This window comes from Haliotis rufescens, unplaced genomic scaffold, assembly GCF_023055435.1.
Source record: "Haliotis rufescens isolate VD_foot unplaced genomic scaffold, xgHalRufe1.0.p SCAF_9, whole genome shotgun sequence".
NCBI classification, from domain to species: Eukaryota; Metazoa; Mollusca; class Gastropoda; order Lepetellida; family Haliotidae; genus Haliotis; species Haliotis rufescens.
Window position 1 is genome coordinate 18,183,885 of NW_025964383.1, and position 21,870 is coordinate 18,205,754.

At 41.7% G+C, this 21,870-nt stretch overlaps 1 long non-coding RNA gene across 1 annotated transcript; it reads left to right on the forward strand.

The window, feature by feature from the left end:
- The first annotated feature begins 17,192 nt into the window (after nucleotides 1-17,192).
- Nucleotides 17,193-21,591, forward strand: LOC124145950. The gene is made up of 3 exons (XR_006862621.1): nucleotides 17,193-17,257; nucleotides 20,269-20,336; nucleotides 21,514-21,591. It is a non-coding gene; the product is annotated as an uncharacterized LOC124145950 (long non-coding RNA).
- The last annotated feature ends 279 nt before the right edge of the window (nucleotides 21,592-21,870 follow it).

Sequence of the window (21,870 nt, forward strand, 5' to 3'; positions counted from 1 at the left end):
GATTGATGCATGACATCGTATCACAATTGTGTAGATTGATGCTCATGTCAGTCACTGGAATGTCTGGTCTAGACCCGATTATTCACAGACCGCCGTCATGTAGCTGGAATATTTCTGCGAACGGCTTAAAACAACAATCAAATTTGAATGAAAATTGGGATGTGTAGGTATTATATTAAGGTTGACATAATTACTTCGTGTGTTATCATGTAGGTAAACAGGTATATTACAAATTAACCAACTGATTTCTGTCCTTTTAGATGCTCCCGACACTTGGCGCCGTGAGTATTATCCGCGTTGTCCATATTAGTATTGACAATGTTTCAAATGATTCACATTTAAGTTGAAATCTTTGCGCAAAACCCCATGTCAATCTCATCATTGATATCGGAATCTCAGTAACAATATAACCGTCATGCGTTTACGCAATATATCCATCGAAACCTGTTCATCTATCCTGTCCCTCATCCATCATTGCCAAAGTAAACCAACTGCCCAGAGATCACCTCGGGTGCTACCAATCGCCCAGTGTTCGAATGTGCCGATTTAACTCGAAGGATCCTTGGTTCGAAAACAGGATTTTCCCGATTTGCACACATTTTACCTATTCCTCCTTCACCTCAACACATTTTACCTATTCCTCCTTCACCTCAACACATTTAACCTATTCCTCCTTCACCTCAACACATTTTACCTATTCCTCCTTCACCTCAGCACATTTTACCTATTCCTCCCTCACCTCAACACATTTTACCTATTCCTCCTCGACCTCAACACATTTTACCTATTCCTCCTTCACCTCAACACATTTTACCTATTCCTCCTTCACCTCAACACATTTAACCTATTCCTCCTTCACCTCAACACATTTTACCTATTCCTCCCTCACCTCAACACATTTAACCTATTCCTCCTTCACCTCAACACATTTTGCCTATTCCTCCCTCACCTCAACACATTTTACCTATTCCTCCCTCACCTCAACACATTTTACCTATTCCTCCCTCACCTCAACACATTTTACCTATTCCCCCTTCACCGCAACACATTTTACCTATTCCTCCTTCACCTCAACACATTTAACCTATTCCTCCCTCACCTCAACACCATTTTACCTATTCCTCCTTCACCTCAACACATTTTACCTATTCCTCCTTCACTTCAACACATTTTACCTATTCCTCCTTCACCTCAACACATTTTACCTATTCCTCCTTCACCTCAACACATTTTACCTATTCCTCCTTCACCTCAACACATTTTACCTATTCCTCCTTCACCTCAACACATTTTACCTATTCCTCCTTCACCTCAACACATTTTACTTATTCCTCCTTCACCTCAACACATTTAACCTATTCCTCCTTCACCTCAACACTTTTACCTATTCCTCCCTCACCTCAACACATTTTACCTATTCCTCCCTCACCTCAACACATTTTACCTATTCCTCCTTCACCTCAACACATTTTACCTATTCCTCCCTCACCTCAACACATTTTACCTATTCCTCCTTCACCTCAACACATTTTACCTATTCCTCCTTCACCTCAACACATTTTACCTATTCCTCCCTCACCTCAACACATTTCACCTATTCTTCCTTCACCTCAACACATTTTACCTATTCCTCCTTCACCTCAACACATTTTACCTATTCCTCCTTCACCTCAACACATTTTACCTATTCCTCCTTCACCTGAACACATTTTACCTATTCCTCCCTCACCTGAACACATTTAACCTATTGCTCCCTCACCTCAACACATTTAACCTGTTGCTCCCTCACCTCAACACATTTTACCTATTCCTCCTTCACCTCAACACATTTTACCTATTCCTCCTTCACCTCAACACATTTAACCTATTCCTCCTTCACCTCAACACTTTTACCTATTCCTCCCTCACCTCAACACATGTTACCTATTCCTCCTTCACCTCAACACATTTTACCTATTCCTCCTTCACCTCAACACATGTACTCAGGCCCCGTGAGACATTCAATCATTTGTGTACACCTTCAGATCGAACCCTAGCAGACGCTTCCGTCCGCATCCTGAACGAGACCTACTCCCCCACCATGTCCAACAACACATCCCCGGCATTCAGACGGATAGCGGAACCGTTCTGCGAGGAGGTATGTCATGTTACTTATATAAGTGATGACCTTGTGGATGTATACTCTTGAGATGAGGATGGCAGTGATGGCTGTTGTTATCATAGGTAATAACACTACTACGATGCCATTGCACTAACGGTACACAAAGTGTTACATTATAATGATGGTTAATAGATCAAGTGTGATACGGTACACTTAGTGTAATATTATTATGATAGTTAATAGCTCTTTGCGATACGGTTTACATGTTGTAACATTATTATGATAGTCAACAGCTCTAGTGCGATACGGTACACATGTTGTAACATTATCATGATAGTCAATAGCAGTACTAGTGCGTTACGGAACACATATTGTAACATTATCATGATAGTCAACAGCTCTAGTGCGATACGGTACACATGTTGTAACATTATCATGATAGTCAATAGCTCTAGTGCGATACGGTACACATGTAACATTATCTTGATAGTCAATAGCTCTAGTGCGATACGGTACACATGTAACATTATCTTGATAGTTAATAGCTCTTGTGCGATACGGTACACATGTTGTAACATTATCATGATGGTTAATAGCTCTAGTGCGATACGGTACACATGTTGTAACATTATCATGATAGTCAATAGCTCTAGTGCGATACGGTACACATGTAACATTATCTTGATAGTTAATAGCTCTTGTGCGATACGGTACACATGTTGTAACATTATCATGATGGTTAATAGCTCTAGTGCGATACGGTACACATGTTGTAACATTATCATGATAGTCAATAGCTCTAGTGCGATACGGTACACATGTTGTAACATTATCATGATAGTCAATAGCTCTAGTGCGATACGGTACACATGTAACATTAGCATGATAGTTAATAGCTCTTGTGCGATACGGTACACATGTTGTAACATTATCATTATACTTAGTTAATAGCTCTAGTGCGATACGGTACACATGTTGTAACATTATCATGATAGTTAATAGCTCTAGTTCGATACGGTACACATATTGTAACAGTATTACGATAGTTAATAGCTCTAGTGCGATACGGTACACATATTGTAACATTATTATGATAGTTAATAGCTCTAGTTCGATACGGTACACATATTGTAACAGTATTACGATAGTTAATAGCTCTAGTGCGATACGGTACAACTGTTGCAACATTATTACGATAGATGAACGTGTCATGATAGCCCGAAGGAGTAGATTGCTGCTCTTGTCATCAACAGCTTGTTTGGAAAACAGTCAAGGGCGGTGGGGTAGACTAAAGGTTAAAGCATTCGTCGTCACGCCGAAGACCCGGGTTCGATTCCACAAATGGGTACAAAGTGTGGCGCTCATTTCTTGTGTCACCCGCCGTCATATTGCTGGACTATTGCTAAATCAATACTCACTCACTGGAAAACAGTCTTATTTCCTAACCGCGGGAAACAAGAAAAGTCATTCCCTTCACTCATTTGCGCAAAACACGACGTAGTTAACTTTACCAATAAACAACACTAACCCTGGAACAGCACGCATATTAGACGTCCAAATATAGAGGCAAGGGAAGCGTATGCCGCCATGCAGGCCAACGTGTATACCAGCATTAGCGTCAAGCCGTGAAGCTAGGACAACCAGAGACAGCTAATTATTAAACACCCTCAGGTGCTGGTATGTTACGTGAATTTCCTGTGAGGCGAGTTCCCCACCTGCTGACAATACCATGCATTCGGTGTACACAAGTCCACGACTCTAACACGCCTGTGGGTGTGCACGTAATTGTGTATAGAAGATATGGCAACATATATCCCCAAAATACATCACAACCTATTCTAGTGCTGTCATCACTACATTGGGTTAACTTGTTTCTGAAAGTGAAACTTATTTCGATCTGTGTATGGATTTTATAGATAATTAGTCTTTTATGGACCTAACGAAAGAATTGCAATTGATCTGAATTGTATCTTTTTATATATTTTTGAATGTTTTAATGAATGTGTCACTTCCTTCATTGACCTTCTAAGAAATGTTTTAAATCACTGGATTTAGTCGATGAGAACAAAACACGATATGCTATCAAAATTTTCATTCCATTATAAGGTATTTTGTGGGTTAGCGTATCTGAAACAAAGTAAAAAGTAAAACGTCATGAATAAAATATTAAAACTTGTACTTATCTCACTTCCGACAAGAAATAGGAGCTAGCTTTTTTTCCCCAGAGGGAACAAATTAAACAGTTAAGTAATTGCAAACGAGTGCGGTAGATGACGTCATGTATTCGTCATGGTTTACGAATGTCCTCGGCTAAAAGTACTAATACTTTTTGAAGCAGCTAACTACCCATTACTTAACGGCTAAAAGTACTACATGTAATACTTTGTAAATCAACTAACTACCCATTACTTAACGGCTAAAAGTACTAATACTTTGTGAGTCAGCTAACTGCCCATTACCTAACGGCTAAAAGTACAAATACTTTGTGAATCAGCTAACCACCCATTACTTAACGGCTAAAAGTACTAAAACTTTGTGGGTCAGCTAAATGACCATTACTTACCGGCTTAAAGTACTAATACTTTGTGATTATTATTATTATTATTATTATGATTATTATTATTATTATTATTATTGTTATTATTATTATTATCGCCGACGCATAATATTTTCCATAATCTGGTCTCTCTCACGTGTATTTCCTTCTTCAGATGGATGGCTATTTTCTTGACACGGAGTATGAGAAGCGCTACAACGGCTGTCGTGTAGTGGAGTTGAGGTAAGGGTTTGAAATTTGACACTGAGGTTTCATACTGTAAGGGAATGTAACATAAGAAATATATTCTAGAGGGGAGCAGAGACGCGAGCTGTGGGGCTGTTATGGGTGTTATGTTATGTTCGGGATGTGTGTGTTTCGGGGGGGGGGGGGGAGAGGAGGTCACCTCTTTGTGTTTTCGTTGTGATACTGTAAAACACACATCATGATCACCAACAGCCATCAATGACCATCTATTTTAACCAGGACGTTGCTGTTTTTCAGGGACGTCGGAGCCAATCCAGACTGTTCGTGTTTCGCAGGAGGGTGAGTTTATCATTTTAAATAGAAACTGTAAATCAACTTCCCATTCGGACATTCTCGGCTTTTCCCGCTACCTACATAATACCTGTAATATTGCTGAGTACGGCGTTAAACAACAAACAAACAAACAAACATAACATAATACCTCGGGCACTAATGCCGAAGCAATTTTACATGCTTTCATAAATTTATGACTGGGAGCCACCGGTGGGGCCTGACCACCCGATCCCGTGAGTCGCCTTTAAGGACAAGCATAGTCGCCTTTAACGGCAAGCATGGGTTGCTGAAGGCCTATTCTACACCGGATCTTCACGGGTTTTATGTAAACCGAGCAACAAGTTACCTTCTTGTCTCCACCGTCTCCGTGGTCTAGTGCATAGAGCGTCTACCCGAAGAGCGGAAGGTCGGTGGTTCGATCCCCAGGCATCAAGGGGCTAAAACAAGGCCTGGTCGGCTCGGGGACAGTATACTATGTCTGAGTGGGGTATTCATGTTAAACTGCAGTTTGATATCTCAGTGAGCTAGCACTATTAAAGAAGCTAGTGCCGCTAGTGCCGCTAGTGCCGCTAGTGCCGCAAGTGCCGCAAGTGCCGCTAAATCTATAGCTTTATACATTTACCAAGTTTGATGTTATGTTTTATAATGGCAACGCCCGAATGGAAGCTAAATGTGAAGATATATTTACTCGACTGCAAAAATTATGTAAGATTATCAAATGTTTTAACTTATGTAATATTTGCAAGTAAATACATCATTATATATGATCACCTCACCTCACCTCACCTCACCTCACCTCACCTCACCTCACCTCACCTCATTTCACCTCAACTCAACTCTGTCATTTACTTGCGGAACACTAGAAGCATGCATACACAGACTGTACGAATTAAAACGGAAATTACGATATTCCCCGACAGGAAATGGCATCGCCATTCAGACACTAGCGGAGCAGATCGCACCATCATTTATATAATTAATGAGCGTCACGTGATCGTATCTGATCTCTCAGGATCACGCGTGTGACTCGGGAGTTCTCCTTTGGACGCCATAATGGCACGTTGCCATTTGAAGAAACGTGCTGTGATAGTTAGAGTCTTAGGTAGAGGAGAAATTAAATAATATACTCTTTGATAAAGCATGTTGAGAGGAGACAAGAAATAATCCTTTACTACAGGAAGTTGATGAGAAAACCATCCTGCCGAATTTAAAGGAAAGTAGATCATTGATACGGTCAGTTTCCCCGATAACGTAAATCAATCGTTTATAACTTTCTCTTATTAAGACTCCATTGACACAGCACGTAAAAGCCAAAGGCGCTCCGATTTCAGTTTCGATACTGGTATGTAAGTTGTTAACATTCACAGACAGTCGGTACAAATCACGTAAGTTGTTAACATTCACAGACAGTCGGTACAAATCACGTAAGTTGTTAACATTCACAGACAGTCGGTACAAATCACGTCAATTGTTAACATTCACAGACAGTCGGTACAAATGACGTAAGTTGTTAACATTCACAGACAGTTGGTACAAATCACGTATATTGTTAACATTCACAGACAGTCGGTACAAATCACGTTAATTGTTAACATTCACAGACAGTCGGTACAAATCACGTTAATTGTTAACATTCACAGACAGTCGATACAAATCACGTTAATTGTTAACATTCACAGACAGTCGGTACAAATCACGTAAGTTGTTAACATTCACAGACAGTCGGTACAAATCACGTAAATTGTTAACATTCACAGACAGTCGGTACAAATCACGTATATTGTTAACATTCACAGACAGTCGGTACAAATCACGTTAATTGTTAACATTCACAGACAGTCGGTACAAATCACGTTAATTGTTAACATTCACAGACAGTCGGTACAAATCACGTTAATTGTTAACATTCACAGACAGTCGGTACAAATCACGTTAATTGTTAACATTCACAGACAGTTGGTACAAATCACGTTAATTGTTAACATTCACAGACAGTCGGTACAAATCACGTTAATTGTTAACATTCACAGACAGTCGGTACAAATCACGTTAATTGTTAACATTCACAGACAGTCGGTACAAATCACGTAAGTTGTTAACATTCACAGACAGTCGGTACAAATCACGTAAGTTGTTAACATTCACAGACAGTTGGTACAAATCACGTTAATTGTTAACATTCACAGACAGTCGGTACAAATCACGTAAGTTGTTAACATTCACAGACAGTCGGTACAAATCACGTTAATTGTTAACATTCACAGAAAGTTGGTACAAATCACGTAAGTTGTTAAAGTTCACAGACAGTCGATACAAATCACGTAAGTTGTTAACATTCACAGACAGTCGGTACAAATCACGTATATTGTTAACATTCACAGACAGTTGGTACAAATCACGTATATTGTTAACATTCACAGACAGTCGGTACAAATCACGTTAATTGTTAACATTCACAGACAGTCGGTACAAATAACGTAAGTTGTTAACATTCATAGACAGTCGGTACAAATCACGTAAATTGTTAACATTCAGAGACAATAGGTGCAAATAACGTAAGTTGTTAACATTCACAGACAGTCGGTACAAATAACGTAAGTTGTTAACATTCACAGACAGTAAGTACAAATAACGTAAGTTGTTAACATTCACAGACAGTCAGTGCAAATAAAGTAAATTGTTAACATTCACAGACAGTCTGTAGAAATAACGTAAGTTGTTAACATTCACAGACAATAGGTACAAATAACGTAAGTTGTTAACATTCACAGACAGTCGGTACGAATGCATAAGTTGCTGACATTCACAGACACTGTACAAATGCGTACAAATAGTGTTTGGGGCAGTCTAGTGTAACGTTGTCAGTAAACTAACGGAAGCATCCTCTTGTTACCATTGAGAAATCATTCCACGTTCATCGTTCACTGAAGATCAAAGGCCAATGTTCTCTCTAATAAATACCGGTAGTCTGGACACGCTTCCCTCGGGGCGACTGCTTGTCGAACCGCGCATGTAATTAAACATGTTCTACCTACGAACGCAAGATTTGTTAATAAGGACGATTTCATTAGGGCACGGTAGATCAAAGGTCTTACTCATGGCGAATTTAAATTTGGTATTTGAACCTCCGATCAGCGGATCTTGGTGCGGCTTAGGGATGCATCTCTGCAGATCAAGATGTTGTTAACATATTGTTATGCGTTATCCCCCATTTTGCCTCCCTGCGTCGGTCAGTCTAATTTTTGGTCATCTTATAGAGTTTGTTGGGTTTAACGGCGCTTTTAACAGTATTTCAGTCATATCACGGCGTGTCAGCTTAAAATGTGAGGAAAGCCCGAAGTGATACAGGTCTCAGACGTTTACCTCTTCGGTGAAACCCACGAGCACGGGTATGGTGCTGACAAACCTAGAAACATAATCATAGGTTTCTGGTGTGTCCAGGGGACGCAACCTTGCACAGCGAATCGTTTGTCAACATCAACCCGTTCTTGAGGGGTTCACCAAAGTGGTAAACGCCTGAGACACGCATCACTTCGGGCTTTCCTCCCACATTAAGCTGACACGCTGTGATATAACTGGAATACAGTTAAAAGCGGCGTTAAACCAAACCACTTTCACTCACTCACAAACTCACTCAGCCACCCACCCACCCACCCACTCACTCACTCACTCACTCACTCACTCACTCACTCACTCACTCACTCACAATCGCCTTCAAATATTCCTGCGAAAGGTTATAAATAAATAAAAGTACTTAACAATGTCTCGTACTTTAAAGCCCACGTTGTCAATCGAACGCCGTTACTGGGAGAGTATTTTTCACGTAACGCCTACATTCACACGACATCACACTGTGAAATCTCTGGTTGCTAGGCTACATGTCCTACCCCTGACTCAATCCCCACAGCTCTGCCCGACACAAAACTGAGATATTGGGGTGCAAGACACATGTGACACAACCGTACTGCAGACAGTTTCATTCGGACTTAATCGGAAACACACGTCAATGTGTGGGGCTTCTTTATAGCTAATTAGGACCTGCTCCCCGTTAACCTGACGCGAATTCTTATTACAGGAAGCCCCTGTCCAACAGGGAAATTAGTAGCTAGATACGTTTATGTACATACGTAGACTGGATTTATATCATTTTGTTTCTAAAATATATCTCCTGAAGAAAATTCCGAGGTATATTTAATGTCCCGTCTTTGGTGCGTTCCGAATGAATTGACATTAAAATAACGTTTCTAAATAAGAGACAAAAGCATTTCAATAATCATTAGAAATCTCTGCTAAAAGCAGAGTCTACTGAACGATTCCGACTTAATCATGAGCATGTGTTTATGAATCACTATCGGTAAATGATAGTTCCAGATGTTTGCGAAAATGTGTCTCATAAACACATGCAAATGCAAGTCAATTGTTCACCTGAAAAACAAATGTTTCAATTCAACACTATACGTTTTTTGGTTCATTGTTAAGTCCTGTCAGCCATTTATAACAATAATTGTACTAGAGACTGAGCATGTCTATATTAAATGTTGTAAACAAAAACAAATTGCTTTTATTGATTTTATGTTCTGCCGAATCCGCTCAAGTTTTGACAAAAAAATGATTTCTTATAGATCATGAGGTTATTATTTGTTTATATAAGGAAAAGTCCAAGTAATGCAAAATAGAATAAGTTCAGTGTTCAATTTACACCAACATTGCTCAATAATGTCTAACAAGAAATACTGTGAGGGTATTTTGGTATCCTAAGCGAACCTAGCAGAAGGATGTCTTTAAGTTTTAATTAATCTAATAGATCATTAAAAAAATATTCAATATCTCCTATAAGTCAGGAAAGTATTAAATAAATCTCATAAATAATATACAGTAATTCAGTTAGAAGATGAGAACTAGGTGAAATCGTCGTCGTACACATTTCAAGATTAGCTGTTGTTACGAATGTATTTTGTGTATGTTTGGCGAGACGTTCCATAATCTATTTATTATAGCGGGGTCCCCGGACTAACGGGGTTTCGCTGTATGCTGTCAGAAGTACATTCTCAGTACTCGTACGGTGATGTCATTCAAGGATGTTCTTTGTTTAAAGCAAACTCTTCCTCCCTCCCCTCTGAACCCCCAACATATCCCCCCCCTCCCGTCCGATCCAGCGCAAGCCCTGGGGCTTGGGGATAATTGATTAATGACGCTTCAGATTGCATTTGTTCCGGGCCAGAGATGAGGATATTTCTGGTCGTTCATCACGGTTAAATTGTTCTACACGGAGCCTCTAATCATCGCCTCCATCATCCCGGCTAATCCACGGTCGAGTCTCTGTAACTACGTACATAAACCTATTTTATCTAAAACATAATTACACTTACATAGTGACCATGACAGTATGACGTCAGAGGTGTTAAACGTCACTCGACCACGTTTGTCAATATACTTTTATTGGGAATGTAAAATTAAAGATAAACAACACATTTCACGCAGCCTTTAAGACTTCTGGTTTAATGACATGCACGTATGGCATGTCTGTAACGTGATTTGGTAGGCAGAAATGTGGTGTTTTAAAACACAGACCCGTTTGTTTATAGGCCACCGTGACATGATCATTTCTGGGTCATAATGGGATTGTGTGACACTGTGACATTTACAGAGAGAGATCAGTGTGGTCGCTTCAGCTAGAACTAAATTATGTTATCGACAACACAGACAACGGCGTATTCATCTGACGTGGTCAGTCAAGTTATCCCTGTAATAAATATATTGATCTATTTGTGGGGTTATACGAAAAATAAGATTACTACACCTTTCTCACTGAAGCAATGTCTTGAGTACTTGTAGTTTGCAGGAATTCCAATGCTTTCGCGCAAGACATGCATTTCTTGATGACGTCGATGCCGTTATCGTGATTATGGTGAGGTGAGGTGAGGTGGTGGGGGTTTACACGCTGAAGATTATTTCACTTATATAGCGACGTGCATGTACGTGTGTGTGTGGCTGCTTGAACTATTTCGGACTAACCCTAGCTTTATAGTGCAAGTCCTCTTCGATACCACTTCGATAACATGGATACCAGGTATAATGTTTGTTTGTTTGTTGTTGAACGCCACACTAAGCAACATTCCACCTATATGACGGCGGCCTGTAAATAATCGAGTCTGGACCAGACAATCCAGTGATTGACATCATGAGCATCGACCAACGCAGTTGGGATACGATGACATGCATCAACCAAGACAGCGAGCCTGACCACCCGATCCCGTTAGTCACCTCTTATGACAAGCATTGTCGCCTTTTACGACAAGCATTGTCGCCTTTTACGACAAGAATAGTCGCCTTTGCGGCATTGCTGAATTATGGGTTGTTTAAGACCTATATACCACGCAGACCTTCACGGAGATATTTTTTGAGTAATCTTCGATTTAGTCTTGGTTGAAATACAGCTGTAACACACCGAAGGAAGCGGGTGATCTCGCCTTACAAAGTGCTGCCCCTTGACTGACAGAGGGTCTTAGGTTCGAATCATACCATGATCTCGGGCTTCTTAGGACCATACCCATTGCTTCAGCATTCCGCAACTCAGGCTTGTCTCACACATTGAGCATTCATCCCTCAATGAATACTATAGTGAACCATATATTCAACACACTCACATACAGAATATCGGAACCAAATGATCAGTCGCTTCTGATTGACAATTCTTATGTTTATATGTTCATATTATTAAATTGGATAATTCATTTAAGCGGTGACAATATTTGATCAGAATTATTTTTCATTCCGGGTCAATGAATCCTACCTTCCCAAATTTCACAAGTTTAACTTTTTTAAAGTGTTTAATTTCAATTTCAATAATTACATAACACAAACGGCCAATTTGAGAAAGACATTTGAAAAAACGTTCCAAAATAATGCTTTGCTTTATGTAATTATTTCCCCATTATGCTCCTTTGATAATGCGTATTAAAAATTACTTTTAGGGAGGGGAGGTCGGATAGCCTAGTGGTTAAAGCGTTCGCTCGTCACGCCTAAGACGCGGGTTCGATTCCCGACATGGGTACAATGTGTGAAGCCCATTCCTGGTGTCCCCTGTCGTGATATTGCTGGAATATTGCTACAAACGGCGTAAAACCATACTCACACACTCACTCACTTTTAAAAGGTTTGCTTTGATCGGTTATTGCTTCTGTTGTTCCTCTGATAATGGGTTAAAGTTTCTAGTAGGTGGATAGGTGTATTTCTATGATCAAGTTAATGAGGAAGCGACCGCTTTTTTGTCTTGAACTGAGCGGGTTTTGGTAAAGATCAGATCGTTCTCTAAACCAGTACGCAGAATTAAGTTTAGACATATTTTACGGGAACTTTCACAATCTCGTTTTATCATTTGGTTCCAGCGCGGGGTCCGTTGAAGTGATATATGAGCTAGCATTTCTTGGGAAGCTGGGGGACACTCTGTCCGACCGGATACCCGCCATCATTGAGGACCGAAGCACGAAGAAACAGAGGGATGACTCCGTGCACGTGCTTATCAAGAACTTCCTGGTTGACGTCCGGGTACATTGGAAGCAACCGTACAGTAAGTCGGAACCGACGTCTTTTGGACCCGTATGTAGATAACCATTTTTTTAATATTTCTTTTTATTCTTGCGACACTTATATTTAGAAATTGTTGACCCCGTTTAGTATGCAGATAAACAGTTGAACAATGTTTGTCCGGATAACCGCAATCCGTTTGATCGTTGTTCGAAATGTCAACAGACACACTTCTCCCACAGGGCATGCCATTTAGATAAACAGTTGAACCATGTTTGACCGGAGAACCGCAATCCGTTTGATCATTGTTCGTAACGTCAACAGACACACTTCTCCGTCAGGGCATGCCATTTAGATAAACAGTTGAACCATGTTTGTCCGGAGAACCGCAATCCGTTTGATCATTGTTCGTAACGTCAACAGACACACTTCTCCGTCAGGGCATGCCATTTAGATAAACAGTTGAACCATGTTTGTCCGGAGAACCGCAATCCGTTTGATCATTGTTCGTAACGTCAACAGACACACTTCTCCGTCAGGGCATGCCATTTAGATAAACAGTTGAACCATGTTTGTCCGGAAAAGCGCAATCCGTTTGATCGTTGTTCGTAACGTCAACAGACACACTTCTCCGTCAGGGCATGCCATTTAGATAAACAGTTGAACCATGTTTGTCCGGATAACCGCAATCCGTTTGATCGTTGTTCGAAACGTCAACAGACACACTTCTCCGTCAGGGCATGCCATTTAGATAAACAGTTGAACCATGTTTGACCGGAGAACCGCAATCCGTTTGATCATTGTTCGTAACGTCAACAGACACACTTCTCCGTCAGGGCATGCCATTTAGATAAACAGTTGAACCATGTTTGACCGGTGAACCGCAATCCGTTTGATCATTGTTCGTAACGTCAACAGACACACTTCTCCGTCAGGGCATGCCATTTAGATAAACAGTTGAACCATGTTTGTCCGGAGAACCGCAATCCGTTTGATCGTTGTTTGTAACGTCAACAGACACACTTCTCCCTCACGGCATGCCATTTAGATAAACAGTTGAACCATGTTTGTCCGGAGAACCGCAATCCGTTTGATCGTTGTTTGTAATGTCAACAGACACACTTCTCCGTCAGGGCATGCCATTTAGATAAACAGTTGAACCATGTTTGTCCGGATAACCGCAATCCGTTTGATCGTTGTTCGAAATGTCAACAGACACACTTCTCCCACAGGGCATGCCATTTAGATAAACAGTTGAACCATGTTTGACCAGAGAACCGCAATCCGTTTGATCATTGTTCGTAACGTCAACAGACACACTTCTCCGTCAGGGCATGCCATTTAGATAAACAGTTGAACCATGTTTGTCCGGAGAACCGCAATCCGTTTGATCATTGTTCGTAACGTCAACAGACACACTTCTCCGTCAGGGCATGCCATTTAGATAAACAGTTGAACCATGTTTGTCCGGAGAACCGCAATCCGTTTGATCATTGTTCGTAACGTCAACAGACACACTTCTCCGTCAGGGCATGCCATTTAGATAAACAGTTGAACCATGTTTGTCCGGAAAAGCGCAATCCGTTCGATCGTTGTTCGTAACGTCAACAGACACACTTCTCCGTCAGGGCATGCCATTTAGATAAACAGTTGAACCATGTTTGTCCGGATAACCGCAATCCGTTTGATCGTTGTTCGAAATGTCAACAGACACACTTCTCCGTCAGGGCATGCCATTTAGATAAACAGTTGAACAATGTTTGACCGGAGAACCGCAATCCGTTTGATCATTGTTCGTAACGTCAACAGACACACTTCTCCGTCAGGGCATGCCATTTAGATAAACAGTTGAACCATGTTTGACCGGTGAACCGCAATCCGTTTGATCATTGTTCGTAACGTCAACAGACACACTTCTCCGTCAGGGCATGCCATTTAGATAAACAGTTGAACCATGTTTGTCCGGAGAACCGCAATCCGTTTGATCGTTGTTCGTAACGTCAACAGACACACTTCTCCGTCAGGGCATGCCATTTAGATAAACAGTTGAACCATGTTTGTCCGGAGAACCGCAATCCGTTTGATCGTTGTTTGTAATGTCAACAGACACACTTCTCCGTCAGGGCATGCCATTTAGATAAACAGTTGAACCATGTTTGTCCGGAGAACCGCAATCCGTTTGATCGTTGTTCGAAATGTCAACAGACACACTTCTCCCACAGGGCATGCCATTTAGATAAACAGTTGAACCATGTTTGACCGGAGAACCGCAATCCGTTTGATCGTTGTTCGTAACGTCAACAGACACACTTCTCCGTCAGGGCATGCCATTTAGATAAACAGTTGAACCATGTTTGTCCGGAGAACCGCAATCCGTTTGATCGTTGTTTGTAATGTCAACAGACACACTTCTCCGTCAGGGCATGCCATTTAGATAAACAGTTGAACCATGTTTGTCCGGAGAACCGCAATCCGTTTGATCGTTGTTTGTAATGTCAACAGACACACTTCTCCCCCAGGGCATGCCATTTAGATATTAAACAGTTGAACCATGTTTGACCGGAGAACCGCAATCCGTTTGATCGTTGTTCGTAATGTCAACAGACACACTTCTCCCACAGGGCATGCCATTTAGATAAACAGTTGAACCATGTTTGTCCGGAGAACCGCAATCCGTTTGATCGTTGTTCGTAACGTCAACAGACACACTTCTCCGTCAGGACATGCCATTTAGATAAACAGTTGAACCATGTTTGTCCGGAGAACCGCAATCCGTTTGATCGTTGTTTGTAATGTCAACAGACACACTTCTCCCCCAGGGCATGCCATTTAGATAAACAGTTGAACCATGTTTGTCCGGAGAACCGCAATCCGTTTGATCGTTGTTTGTAATGTCAACAGACACACTTCTCCCCCAGGGCATGCTATTTAGATATTAAACAGTTGAACCATGTTTGTCCGGAGAACCGCAATCCGTTTGATCGTTGTTCGTAATGTCAACAGACACACTTCTCCCCCAGGGCATGCCATTTAGATAAACAGTTGAACCATGTTTGTCCGGAGAACCGCAATCCGTTTGATCGTTGTTCGTAACGTCAACAGCGAACTTCTCCGTCAGGGCATGCCATTTAGATAAACAGTTGAACCATGTTTGTCCGGATAACCGCAATCCATTTGATCGTTGTTTGTAATGTCAACAGACACACTTCTCCCCCAGGGCATGCCATTTAGATAAACAGTTGAACCATGTTTGTCCGGAGAACCGCAATCCGTTTGATCATTGTTCGTAATGTCAACAGACACACTTCTCCCTCTGGGCATGCCATTTAGATAAACAGTTGAACCATGTTTGTCCGGAGAACCGCAACCCGTTTGATCGTTGTTCGTAACGTCAACAGACACACTTCTCCGTCAGGGCATGCCATTTAGATAAACAGTTGAACCATGTTTGTCCGGAGAACCGCAATCCGTTTGATCGTTGTTCGTAACGTCAACAGACACACTTCTCCCACAGGGCATGCCATTTAGATAAACAGTTGAACCATGTTTGTCCGGAGAACCGCAATCCGTTTGATCGTTGTTCGTAACGTCAACAGACACACTTCTCCGTCAGGGCAAGCTATTTAGCATTGTGCATCTACAGTTGGTTTAATAGAAGCATCCACCAAGAGATACAAACACCAATAACGATGTATCTGAAACAAGACGCCTACGACTACTCTACCGGACAAACGAAAGTATACCCCATGTTTGACGGTGGCTTAAAATGAAACAAACAAGAAAATTGAAGTTATTCGATGGTGATGTATTTGATACTGGTATCACAATTGTGTTTTGGACCTTACGTTGACAGTGTTTTGGGAACTCTTTTTGTTTCGACTGTCTATTAACCTTTTGATAGTATTTCTATTTTTTTGGTCAAATCCAAAATTCAAGTGTACTTTCTTGTGCCTGCCAGTTTAGTTTGCAGAGGCTGAGAAACGATGTTTCTCGTTCAGTGGGGTCTGCGGTTTTCGCATGGAATGGTCTCACCCAATGGTCCGAAAGAGTAGAAGAGTAATGACAGTGATTATGATTCCTCCAATAGATGGGTGGCGGTGGGGTAGCTTAGTGGTTAAAGAATACGCACGTCACGCCGAAGGTCCGGGTTCGATTCCCCACATAGGGACAATGTTTGACGCCCATTTCTGGTATCCCCCTCCGTGATATTGTTGGATTTATTGCTAAAAACGACGTTTAACCTTAACGATTTACAAAATATTACTATATTAATGAATTTAATGCACGAAAGGATGACCACAAAGATGTCGTCACGTTTTGAAAGTGGTTAATGAACACATGTTTATCATGTAGCCGGAATCGCACAATTGACTCTGCTTTTAGTGTTTTTAATGAGATTTCTTCTGATTATGGAAATGGTTTTGTTGCTTTTATTTTCAGACGCCATCATGGCTGGTGTGACAGTACCGGTGTACAACCTCACCTACAGCAACAGCCTCGCCTACCACAACTCCACCGCCTACCAGGCACATGCCGTCCCTTTCTGTGCCGATGTGAGTCCCTTTGTCTGTCTATCCCTCCACCAATGTCGGTCTTCATGTAGCATCGTCTGTCTATCCCTTCACCCATGTCGGTCTTCATGTAGCACCGTCTGTCTATCCCTTCACCCATGTCGGTCTTCATGTGCACCGTCTGTCTATCTGTTCACCAATGTCGGTCTTCATGTAGCACCGTCTGTCTATCCCTCCACCAATGTCGGTCTTCATGTAGCACCGTCTATCTATCCCTTCACCCATGTCGGTCTTCATGTAGCACCGTCTGTCTATCCGTTCACCCATGTCGGTCTTAATGTAGCACCGTCTATCTATCCCTTCACCAATGTCGGTCTTCATGTAGCACCGTCTATCTATACCTTCACCCATGTCGGTCTTCATGTAGCACCGTCTGTCTATCCGTTCACCCATGTCGGTCTTCATGTAGCACCGTCTATCTATCCATTCACCAATGTCGGTCTTTGGATTATTTCATAAACTGATATGTCGACACGTAACTGAAACACCGCCATTCTTCATCTTTTATTACCATGATCTGTGCTACACAATCTCTCGACCTTGGTGTGAGACAAGAAAAGCGATCCCTCGCTCAAAATAACGAATTATTTTTGTGCTGATGCACTTTCAAAGCAAAAGTGTACACATATAAAACGCGGACCAACGTCATCGCCACATTCAAACACAAAGAGGAACAAATTCGTCACACATTGACTACACACGTGGGACCGAACCAATCAGAACCCCAGTAAATCTTAAAAAGTGTTTTAACTGTGAAAATTAACTGACGCCCAAACCCCGTAAACGTGATGCCACACAGAGCTGACAACACGACAAAGTCACAATATATCTCTTCTCATCCCATACTTCTCCCTGTGTAATGCGCCCCCCCCCCCCCCTCGCCCCCTCCCCCCTCCCCCGTCTCTGAACTTAAAGAATATACCCTCACAAATGTTTTTCGCTTGATCTCGTCCAGCTAGTGTGATGTATTCTAATCTTGTTATATATGCATCTATTGACGTCTCAATTAGTTTCGCTATATTCAGACAGTCTCATTAAACCAATAAGCAAAAACATTCTTCGATTACCTCACATTTCGTAAAAAGTCCTTTTACAGATTTACGTGGTTGTCATGCAGTGACGTAGCTAGTCTGCTTATAGCGTGTATAATCAGTTCTGGGGGCGGGTGCTGTATGTGTTTGTTAATGGGGCTGTAGATCAAGTGTTTAATCATTCAGATGAGCCAAGATTAAACACTTAAAGGCTTAATGATCATATATAAATTTATATATTCCAAACTTCTTTGGTGTGTACGTAATACATAAATAACACAAAGTAAGTTACTTTGATGTCGAAATAGTCTTTATATGCGAAGTATTTTCTATTCTTTCAGGAGTTTATCAGTGTATAGTGACTGTTCTATTGTGGTTATATTGTTTTGTTTGTGTGTTTGTTTGTTGTTTAACGCGCACTCAGCAATATTCTATCTATATGACGGCGGTCTGTAAATAATCGCGTCCGGACCAGACGATCTAGTGATTGAAATCATGAGCATCGATTTAAGCATTTGGGATACGATGACATGCATGAGCCAAGTCATCACCCGATCCCGTTACTCGTAATGTTATAAGAGGTCATTTTAGCTGCTATAGTTGATTACAGTTGAATGCAGTTGATAACAGCTTACACCCGAGGTGGTCAGCGAGTTATGGAGGGGGCTGTGTGTGTACAGTCAAATCAATTTTGAAGACAGTTATCAGGTCGATCATGTTCTAACCTAGGCAAGGGCGTCAACTGACTATAAAAGTCCAGTTTCCCTGCCTCGGGAAGATGGTCGATCATATTCCGATAGTGTGTGTGAGTGAGTGAGTGTTGGTCAGTCGGTCAGTCAATGCAGATAACACTGGTCCCCTGTGAATATGTAATGCAAAACAGATCTCGATGCTTCTGACCTCTGATAATATTTGAAGAACAAAATTAATGCCACAACTCGTTGTATCAGTTTCACCTTTCAGATGAGTGAGTGAGTTTGGTTTAACGCCGCTTTTAACAATAGTCCAGTTATATCGCGACGTGTCAGTTTAATGTGGGAGGAAAGCCCGAAGTGATGCAGGTCTCAGACGTTTACCACATCGATGAAACCCACGAGCACGGGTATGGTGCTGACAAACCTAGAAACATATTTGGGGCGAACTGGGATTCGAAGCCACAATCATAGGTTTCTGGCGTACCCAAGGGACGCAACTCTGCACAACGAATTGCGGCCCCAGAGACAACTGCTCGAATCCACAACAAACAATAATGCCTCGTCCACTGGATCACTCGTCTCCTGTAGCACAACCCTACTCTAGATAGTGATATTCCAACAATTCCATAGCACATAACTTATGGGTAATCGCACATCGAATCGCGGCGCCTTAGACGACTGGGCCACCCGTGCCCCTCTTTCAGATGAACTTTGAGCACTCAATTTATGACATATTGCGCCAGTCTGCACACGTTGATCACTCATTTATCCTGAATAACGAGGTTTAACTGTTTAGGATCTCACGTTGCACATCCCTATGTGATCACAGCAAAACAGACCCGCGAACATCCGGGTTACAATAGGTCTTCAACAACTCATGCTGGCCGTAAAAGGCGACTATGCCTGTCGTACGCGGCGACTAACGGGATCTGACTTGGTTGATGCATGTCACCGTATCCCAATTTCGTAGATCGATGCTCATGATGTCAATCACTGGATTGTAAGGTCCAGCCTCGATTATTTACAGACCGTCGTCATATCGCTGGAATATTGCTGAGTGCGGCGTTAAACAACAGGCAAACACGTGTCAGTTTGATGTTGGAGGATAGCCCGAAGTGATGTCTGTCTCAAGCATCTCGCATCTTGAACGCATGGAATATAGCGGCGTTTAACAACAAACAAACAAACACAACATTATGCTCTCTGGAGAAAACATAATCATTATTAAACGAATGGGGTCACGATTAAATTTCATTATTTTTTTCAGATTGACGAGTTTCTTCAAAACAGCTGGATGAGCTCGCGATATTTATCTTGTGAGGTAACAAACTTTGGGTAAGTACGAAATGGCAAAAAAGGGCGGTGGGGTAGCCCAGTGGTTAAAGCGTTCACTCGACACGCCGATTGTCCGGACTCGATTCTCTATATGGGTACACTGTGTGAAGCCTGGTGTTCCCCGCCGTGATACTGCTGGAATATTGCTAAAGATTGCGTAAAATCACACTCCCTCACTCCACATACTATAGAATCATTATACATACGCAGTTACGCCAAACCAGCCGAGATCCATAGATTAAGTATGGAATCCTAGGAGGGACATTTTCGCGTTGTCACGTTGTCGCCCTTACAAAAACAGGCAAAAGTGTCAAAAATAAAAAAAGCGCGACAACGTGACAATGCGACAAATGTCCAATATGTCACGTCGCATTGTCGCGTTTTGGTTCATGTTGACCCTTTTGGCTTGTTTTTTTTGTATGGACGACAATGCGACAACGTACATTGTCCCTTATAGGATTCCATACATACATGTAAGTGCATAGGTGCAGAGCATTGTAATACAGTATGAAGGTATATAATACTTGTTCCTCTTGCGAAATTACCGAAAGTGCTCGTTAAATTTTCAAAATCTACAGTTGTCCATCTACTCTCACCCTCAACATTTCAGCGTACTGTGAAACCCCTTTAATCCAGACGATAAACATTCCAGTAAAATCGTCCTAAGAGTCAAATTTCGAGATTTTCTAAATTACTTGCATTTTATTATATTGTTCTAAACAAACGTCGGGAAGTTGAGATGGCCGAACCGCCGAGGTCAGGACACGAGAATTCAGTGCAAATAGATTCCATTTTGTTGTGACAGAAATCCGTCACATACAGTAAACCTCGGTTATAACGAACACGCTTATAACGAACTGACGGATATAACGAACTTGCTTTTTTGGTCCCGACTATTTGCTGTAGTTATGCGGTATATATGCTTATAACGAACTACGGTTATAACGAACTAAAATTAGAAGTCCCTTTGAGTTCGTTATAACCGTAGTTTACTGTAGTTCGTTACCAAGAGACTGCTCGCATGTGAGTGGAAATACTGGACTTAAATTGATGCTTGGAGACGTAAAGATATCCCAACATATAAGCGTAATTGCAACAACATATGTGACGTTCATCATTATATTCTATTTGTCCTATTTTCGATCACGATCTATACCTATGTTATGACATTGTTCAGAAACAACCCAACATCGGTCTCAGTTGATCTCAAATTCCGTGGTGAAGACATCCGGGACATTCAGACTGGCCTCATATACGTCATCATGACGTCAGCTCCTAACGTCACCGTCGGGTACCAGACACTGAAGATGATTGGGAACTTGTTGGTGGTGCCCTACAACGTTGACCTATCATTGGAGGGGATACAGCTGGTGACGACCACGACAACGACAACGACCCCGACAACGACCCCGACAACGACCACGACCACGACCACGCCGGTTACCACGTGGCCAGGTACGTAAACTGAGAGGCACAATAAACTATACCGAGTTTATTTTATGAACTGAAAATTAGAGGACTGTTGTTACTTTTG